This window comes from Haliotis rufescens, unplaced genomic scaffold (assembly GCF_023055435.1).
Source record: "Haliotis rufescens isolate VD_foot unplaced genomic scaffold, xgHalRufe1.0.p SCAF_2, whole genome shotgun sequence".
Classification (NCBI taxonomy): Eukaryota; Metazoa; Mollusca; class Gastropoda; order Lepetellida; family Haliotidae; genus Haliotis; species Haliotis rufescens.
Genome location: NW_025963890.1, coordinates 69241612 through 69249943, shown reverse-complemented (window position 1 = coordinate 69249943; position 8332 = coordinate 69241612). Strand labels below are relative to the sequence as shown.

At 43.7% G+C, this 8332-nt stretch overlaps 1 protein-coding gene across 1 annotated transcript in view; it reads left to right on the top strand.

Moving 5' to 3' along the window:
- The first annotated feature begins 3289 nt into the window (after positions 1 to 3289).
- LOC124115365 overlaps positions 3290 to 8332 on the top strand; it is a 32808-nt gene continuing 27765 nt past the window's right edge. Inside the window, exon 1 of the mRNA XM_046476312.2 lies at positions 3290 to 3320. The gene's annotated coding sequence lies outside the window, so the exon portion shown is untranslated. The remainder of the gene's footprint in view (positions 3321 to 8332) is intronic.

Below are 8332 nucleotides of genomic sequence, written 5' to 3'. Positions count from 1 at the left end.
GCGGTGTGTAGTTAGTGTGGCAGTGTGTAGTTAGTGTGGCAGTGTGTAGCTAGTGTGGCAGTGTGTAGTTAGTGTGGCAGTGTGTAGTTAGTGTGGCGGTGTGTAGTTAGAGTGGCGGTGTGTAGTTAGTGTGGGAGTGTGGCGGTGTGTAGCTAGTGTGGCAGTGTGTAGTTAGTGTGGCAGTGTGTAGCTAGTGTGGCAGTGTGTAGTTAGTGTGGCGGTGTGTAGTTAGTGTGGCGGTGTGTAGTTAGTGTGGCAGTGTGTAGTTCGTGTGGCGGTGTGTAGTTAGTGTGGCGGTGTGTAGTTAGTGTGGCAGTGTGTAGTTAGTGTGGCAGTGTGTAGTTCGTGTGGCGGTGTGTAGTTAGTGTGGCGGTGTGTAGTTAGTGTGGCAGTGTGTAGTTAGTGTGGCGGTGTGTAGTTAGTGTGGCAGTGTGTAGTTAGTGTGGCGGTGTGTAGTTAGTGTGGGGGTGTGGCGGTGTGTAGTTAGTGTGGCGGTGTGTAGTTAGTGTGGCAGTGTGGCGGTGTGTAGTTAGTGTGGCGGTGTGTAGTTAGTGTGGCAGTGTGTAGTTAGTGTGGCGGTGTGTAGTTAGTGTGGCGGTGTGTAGTCAGTGTGGGAGTGTGGCGGAGTGTAGTTAGTGTGGCGGTGTGTAGTTAGTGTGGCGGTGTGTAGTGTGGCGGTGTGTAGTTAGTGTGGGAGTGTGGCGGTGTGTAGTTAGTGTGGCGGTGTGTAGTTAGTGTGGGAGTGTGGCGGTGTGTAGTTAGTGTGGCAGTGTGTAGTTAGTGTGGCGGTGTGTAGTTAGTGTGGCGGTGTGTAGTAAGTGTGGCGGTGTGTAGTTAGTGTGGCGGTGTGTAGTTAGTGTGGGAGTGTGGCGGTGTGTAGTTAGTGTGGCGGTGTGTAGTTAGTGTGGCGGTGTGTAGTGTGGCGGTGTGTAGTTAGTGTGGGAGTGTGGCGGTGTGTAGTTAGTGTGGCGGTGTGTAGTTAGTGTGGCGGTGTGTAGTGTGGCGGTGTGTAGTTAGTGTGGGAGTGTGGCGGTGTGTAGTTAGTGTGGCGGTGTGTAGTTAGTGTGGGAGTGTGGCGGTGTGTAGTTAGTGTGGCAGTGTGTAGTTAGTGTGGTACTTAGGAGTTTGAGTGGAGGTTGGGGATTGGTGGGGTAGTGAAGACTTCATGGAGTTTAGTGTTGTAGTTAGAAGTTACTGGGGTAGTTAAGAGTTAGAGTGGTATTTGGGATGTTTTGGGTAGTTAAAGAGTTAGTGTGGTAGTAGGAGCAGTAAGGTAGGAGTTAGTCGGGGCGGTTGGGTAGCCTAGTGGTTAAAGCGTTCGCTTGTCACGCCGAAGAACCGGGTTCGATTCCTCACATGGCTGAAGCCCATTTCTTGTGTCCCCCGCCATGATATTGCTGGACTAGTTCTAACAGCGGCGTAAAACCACACTCCTTCAATCACTAGGGTTAGTGTGGTAGTTAAGATAGTGTTGTAGTTCGTTAGGAGGTAGTGTGGTAGTTAGGATGTAGCATGGCAGTTAGTCAGGAGGTAGTTAGTTAAGGGTTTGTGTGGTAGTTAATGTTTAGAGGATCAGGAGTACGTTAAGTCTACTGCCGTCTCTCACGTCTGACTGACCTGCATCACCTTCTTTTGTGTCGCGGTTTGTTTTTATCCCGGGGTATGACAATTTTCCTTATGAGCGTTGTGGGAAGCTACATATTTGTGTGGGCGTAGCGTCTGTACTTCTCACTGTCCTAACCTCAACCATGTCTTAGTGCATTGCTTTCAGTGGTGAAAGAGTATTTTCATTAATCTCGTTCACCTATTTTGTATATATAACTGAGTTGTTATGGCTAATTTCTATATTTCAGGGCGGCCTGTCCTCTCTTTCTGCAGGTGTAGCCGCTTAAGAGATATTATTGTTATTTCCCAGTTATTTTTTGTCAGTTTTCAATCATTCGTTGGCTCTTTAGGAGACCATGCTTGTCAATAGAATCGACAACTGAGGATCGGATGGTCACAATGTGGAACCTGGCTGATTGTGAAGATAGTTGCTCATGTTATATACAACTAGCATTCCTGATCCAGACTCAGATATTTACAGACGACCGTTGCTCAGACGTAAATCACCTTACCCACTAATTCGTGATAACGCGTGCTTACCGGTTGTCCCCGGATGTTTGTAATACAATCAGGCAATGTTAGATTAAATCTCATGGAGGATCATCGAGGCACGCTGATATTTTCCTGGTTTCATGTTTGGGTTCCCCGGCGTCTTGATGACATCACCTTGCTATTTCCTGGTCAACACTTCGATCACAAGTATGACCCCATGACCCGCTGTCAGATGACGTCATCCCAGGTGGGCGTCTTCAATGATTGGCTGCTTTGTAGCCTTCACCACAAGGTCAACACGTACAGGTGACACAAAGAAAAGGACTGTTATAGAACATGAAAACTTGCCCGCATAACTTTCATAACAATATCTTATATTTGTTGCAATTTAAAAATGTACTACTACTACTACTACTACTACTACTACTACTACTACTACTGCTACAACTTTGTTTTTTAACGCCACAATCAGCAATATTCAAGCTCTGTGGCGACGGTACTACTACTGCAGTAGTATCAATCAAGTCAGTGGGCCTGACCACCCGATCCATTTAGTTACCTCTGATGACACGCGCGCACACACGCGCGCATTACATGGTTGAGATAAACGATACTATGAATTAGAGAAGCACAACCTGATGACTATGGACTTAAAAGTGTGTGGTGCAGCTAAATTCAGCCAGCAGGTGTTCCAAGGAAAAACAGGGGCGGTCGGATAGCCTCGTGGTTAAAGCGTTCACTCGTCACGCAGATAACCGGTTTCGATCTCCGACATGTGCACAATGCGTGAAGCGCATTGGTGGTGTCCCTCGTGGTGAAATTGCTGGATTATTGCTGAAAAGCGGCGTAAAACCAAACTCACTCACAACTTACACCACTACTACTACAACTACTATTACTACTACTACTACTACTACTACTTTTGTTGCTGCCTCTGCTGCTACTACTACTGCTACCACTATACTACTCATCACTCCGAAGACATGGGTTCAACCTTGATATTGCTGGAATGTTGCTGAAAGCGGCGTAAAACCTCACTCACTCAGGTTTTGAATTCACTGCAGAGTGAACAGAGGCAATAACCAAAGTCAATATCAAGACAATGTAACAAACATTTCACAGTTTTCGTTTCCGCACGGACACAGGTACAACGTCATATTGCAAAGGCAAGCACACCCTAGTAGCGACAGAGGCGGCATCAGCTGTGGAACGTCTTGTCTCAGGTAGGAACACTTTGTGTAAGGCAATGCTTGGTCATTCATTTTCATATTAAGGCAGTTGCAACGACTGAGAGTTACTTCTCCAGTTGAAAAATCAAGAATTGAATTCATCTTTGCTTGTTCACACCAGACTGAACACTGAACTGAAATTCAATTCTTAACTTCACTTGTCGGGTCACAAGGGACGGAGGCACAACAATTCGCTGTGCAGAATTGCGGCCCTTAGTTGTGCCAAGATTCGCTGATTGTGTATTCGATGATTTGACCCTTTGATCGTTCGGACTTCTGTCTCTTTCCTTCCACATTATGTTTTGATGGAACTGAAATACTAAGGAAAACCACCATCTCACTCGGCCAGTATTGCTTCGATAAATGTGAGTTGGGGAGGCTTGACGCCGTTTTTACCAATATCAAAGCGATATGGGCGATATGGGCCATGTTATTCCCATGTCGGGAATCGAACCCGGAAGCTTTCACAACTGGCCTAACCCATCGCCAAGTTTGATAACAACCGTGGGTATAAGTATAAACACACACACACACACACACACACACACACACACACACACACACACACACACACACACACACACACACACACACACACACACACACACACACACACACACACACACACACACACACACGGACACACACACACACACACACACACACACGCAGACCCACGCAGACACACGCACGCACGCATAGTCTATAAATTGAACTTTCATTGTGAAATATGTACGAGCGAGCGGCGGAAAGAACGTGCAATAATACTGTGTATTGGAGTCACAAAGCTCCGCCATACAAAATCCGTCACACACGAAAGATGACCCTTTGTCAGGAGGATTACTGTCAACAGTTTCTTTTATATACTTGACAATACCCTCACGCCTTCATTGAATAACACGTAACTTAACCTGGCGTTAGAGTAAAGAGCGTTATTTTGCTCTGTAGTTCCAGACTATATGAAATCAAATATACCAGTTGTATTTTGATACTTTTCTCCCCAACATGTTATTTCCCTGTAGGTATATGATTCTGATATATTTGGACACCAAACTTGATATAGAAACAGGCGACATTAGTGAGTGAGTGAGTGAGTGAGTGAGTGAGTTGGGTTTAACGCCGCTTGTAACAGTATTCCAGTTATATCGCGGCGTGTCAGCTTAATGTGGGAGGAAAGCCCGAAGTGATGCAAGTATCAGACGTTTACCACTTCGGTGAAACCCACGAGCACGGGTATGGTGCTGACGCGACATTAGTGACAATACAGTTGTTTGTTATATACTACTACTTACATCGTGTCTTACATTCAGTGCTATGTTAGTATTTAATCATTCCTCTATGTCTCTCATAAATTTGGTTGGTTGTTTTACGCCGCACTCAGTAATATACCATCTATATGACGGCAGTCTGTAAATAATCGAGTCTGGACCAGACAATCCAGGATTGATATCATGAGCATCGATCCACGCAATTGGGTTCGATGACATCCTCCAACCAAGTCAGCGAGCCTGAGCACCCGATCTCGTCAGTCGCCTCTTACGACAAGCATACTCGCCTTTTACGGCAAGTATGGGTTGCTGAAGACTTATTCTACCCCGGAATCTTCACGGGTCGTCTCTCATAAAGACATATCTCACTAACAAAGACACATTTTCTCTCAGACACAAACCTTCTCCTCTTTCATGCCTCCCCCTCTCTCTCCCTCTCTCTTTCCCTCCGTGTCTCATTCTCTCTCTCCATGGATGCCTGTACTCTATGTTCTACTTTCTCGACTGAGTACACTTTGTGAACTGACTGGGCAGCAGCAAGACAGGAAAGAAAGGGTGCCCCACTTCAATGTTTTTCACACATTTGATCATGCATTGTTGACATCTAAACGCCCTATAGTTACTTCAAAAAAATTATAACGCACGTAAAACACTTCGTCAGCGCCACTGCACGATTGATCGCTCATTTGACAAGAAGCGTGGGCGTTTATGACACCCACTGCAATAGCGTCAGTTGTTATCGTGTTATTATTTTCCCCTCTCGCTGTGAATATAATTAATCACACGAGGCGGTCTGTCGAACGTTATTATTCATTTTACAAACGCTGTACGCTGTGCAGGGAGAGACGCGGTAATGTCGACACGCACCACTCGCCCTTAAACATATAATATCCTCCCCAAACAAAATCACGCTACTACGGACGCTACCCTGATAAAAAAGACCTCAAGGTCAGTTGGTTACTTTGTCTATGGTTTGTTAAGCAGGTGCCAATATGATGAAATAAGTGACATTCATATTCCATGCGATATCGAGCTGTGATTCGAACCGAGTGCGAAATCTTGAATAAGAACCAAGATGGCGGGTGTCACTCCTTGTCTCTATGTATATAGAAGGGTGTGATTTTTTCTCTCTATACGAATATATTATGTTATACACGCTATCATCGAGCTAAGAACAGTGAGCTCTTTTGTGACGGAGGAAAAATAAGCTGGGTGTTTCCCAGTAGCGTCATCGATTATTCAGAGAATTCTCTTGATTGAAATTTTATCATTATTTTTTTATCAAATGTCATATAAGTTTTTTAAAGATAAACAAATGAAATACTACTGAAGATAAATTTAGATGTTATGATCAAAGTTGTGGCCTCATGTTATTGTTATGTACAAGTGATCAATGAAGGATGTTATCGTAAAGTATGCGTTATCACAAATATGCGTAAATAACTAGCAATAATCGTAATCTTGCGACACGTCGCAACACCGATTTTGCTATCAGGAAGCCTTGTATGAGCCACGTCCCAGTTGCGGGACGTCGAAAATATGTCGAATCGCTGCGGGACTCACATTTAACGACGTTATTTTCATTCGGTTTAAAAACGAGCGTGCAACCGAAACAAAGCTTGGACGTTCACGGCTTAAACTTAGAAACAACAATGTTCAACCCAATCAACAACCGGTCTGAACCTGAACAGCCACACAGTGAAATGATTCAACTCATATTGTTAACGATACAATTTCACACTGCAGCGTGAGATAGCAATGCTATCCCGGGGCAAGTGACCAATCACTAGGAGAAGTAAAAGGCTTTGGAAACTGTGCCAGTTGATTAAATATTCGTATCGATACTGATTTTATTTAGCGTAGAATTAGGTTATTTGTGCATGTCTTTTTAGCATTATAAATCAAAATATATCTTCCAGAAAGTTCGCGAGTGGAAAATGACCTATACCTTTCTTAATCATTGAAACTCACACAAACGAAGTAGAAAAAAATACCTACCCTGTATGCTTGTATGTTTCATTGTTTTGAGTTCAGGATTTCCTTGTGATATTCTTTAAGCTTAATCTATCTCCTGTAAAATGCCACTATATAGGATCTCACATCGTGCAAAAGGGAAACTATCTACCAGGACAAGAGGTGGTGAAATGGGGTTTAACGTCGCGTCTAAGATTATTGCACTTATATAGCGACGTGCATGTACGTGTGTGTGTGTGTGTGTGTGGCTGCTTGTACTAGTCCGGACTGATGCCGATTTATAGTGCTAGCTCACTGAGATACCATGCCGCAGTTTAACATGAAAATCCCACTCAGACACAGTATACTGACTCCGAGCCGACCAGTCCTTATTTCAGCCTCTTAATGCCGAGCGCCAGACAGGGTAACAACAAGTACCATCTTTTAACGTCTTTTGGTATGACGCGGACGGGGATCGAACACCGGACCTTCCGCTCTCCGGGCGGACGCTCTACCATGAGACCACGGAGGCGATCTACCAGGACAAGAAATGTGAGCATTATATCGGTATGACCAAATGCCAAAAACAGATAGATTGCATCAAACACAATCGAACAAACATCCGTTTGCTTAATGTGAGAAGAACATTCTGAGCATATAATATGAAACACATACATACATGCATGCACCCATCCAACCACGATGTCCCGCCTCTGCAATGTGGTTTACAGCGAAATAGATATTTTCGCAATTGTGAGGGTAGACGAGGAGACTGGCTTTATTGAGATGTCGTAAAGACCATGATTACGATACACGTAGTAAATAACCTGCAATACAAATCAGTGTACTTTTCACAACAATAAAATTGTATCAGCTTGATGATTTTACAACTCAAAATAAATATTTATTTCATCAGTAAGCAATGACTCTTGCTTTAACTGTTATACTAGAATAAATGAGTAGACTGTTCATCTGTTTTTAGGTCACGCCTCACATGGTTTAGAGTTCACGGGCGAACTCGGCTGAGTTGAATGTTTAGGTTTGCACTTGTGATGGTCCATAAGAAGAAGCTGCACTAGCTCCGTGTTGGTTATCATGGTTACCCATTTGTGCTTTAAATGTAGATCAGTCCAGATGTCGCCTATTTCTTCTGTATTTTCTGCCACTACATTGTACCGCCAAATATCTTGGAGGCTTGTGATGACCAGCTACAACAGCGGGTAACAGTTCCATTTATTGGAGCCATGTTGACAGGATCACCTGCTTGCCTGTGTTGATGAGGTTATCTCCCAAAACCCCTACATCCCATTTCCCCTACAACCTAGTTCCCCTACAATTAGTTAAAACAACACGCGGCATTTACCTGTCTGGTATTATGAACTCACCTAAAGGAGAGATTAAGGTCTGGAGTAGAGGTAGTAGAAATGAAAGGGGTATAGCTTTAGGGGACTAGGGGAATTTTTTTTTTTTAAATAATGTAAGTGTAATGAAAGATGCCTATATGATGAGAAGACAATTTTTAAAAATTACAAAAATAACAATAGGAAGAAACAATTATTACACTGAGAAACTGAGATGGACGATTTACAGTTGAGATGGCTAGGTTTAGTATATAGATACTTGAAACTGACTAACATGACTACTAAACAATAGAAAAAAAGGAACAGCCCCTGGCCTAGACCTCACCTCTTACCAAATAATCAAGCACTTACCTACCAAACTACTCCAAACTTTACTTAAACTATACAACCTAGTTTACCTAAACGGACAGGTCCCATCCTCATG